Genomic DNA, 460 nt, shown 5'->3' with positions numbered 1-460 from the left:
CGTTGTTGGTTCACAAGCACCGTGAGCAATGTCACGAGGGCCCACGCGTGCAAGCGTGTGGGTTGTGCGAGCGGACGTGGCAGGCGACGACGGCGCTCGGGCAGGCTGCAAGCGTTGTGCACGCGGTTGTGCAAGGGGGCACACACGCGCAGGTTCAGCGAGCACGTGCGCAGGTGGCTGTGCGAGCGTGCAAGCGCATGGTTGCGTGCGAGCTTGCAAGTAGAACACACAAACACACAAGCGTGAACGCACCCAGTTGTGCAAGCACACTGGTTTGCAAGCATGCGAGCGTGCAATGGTGCAACTTTATAAGCGTGCAAGCACGCTCCGGGGGCTGCACCGTTGCTCCCCCGTGTGTTTCACAGCCCCTCGAAGGGTTTTGGAGTTGGAGCCCGCCCGGGTTTGTGCCCGCGGCCTCGCAGCGAGGAGTTCCACAGGTTGCGGCTTTCCCTCTGCCGGG

This window comes from Charadrius vociferus, unplaced genomic scaffold, assembly GCF_000708025.1.
Source record: "Charadrius vociferus isolate BGI_N301 unplaced genomic scaffold, ASM70802v2 scaffold107, whole genome shotgun sequence".
Taxonomy (NCBI): Eukaryota; Metazoa; Chordata; class Aves; order Charadriiformes; family Charadriidae; genus Charadrius; species Charadrius vociferus.
The sequence above is the reverse complement of the archived record's forward strand: the minus strand, read 5'-3'. Positions refer to the sequence as shown.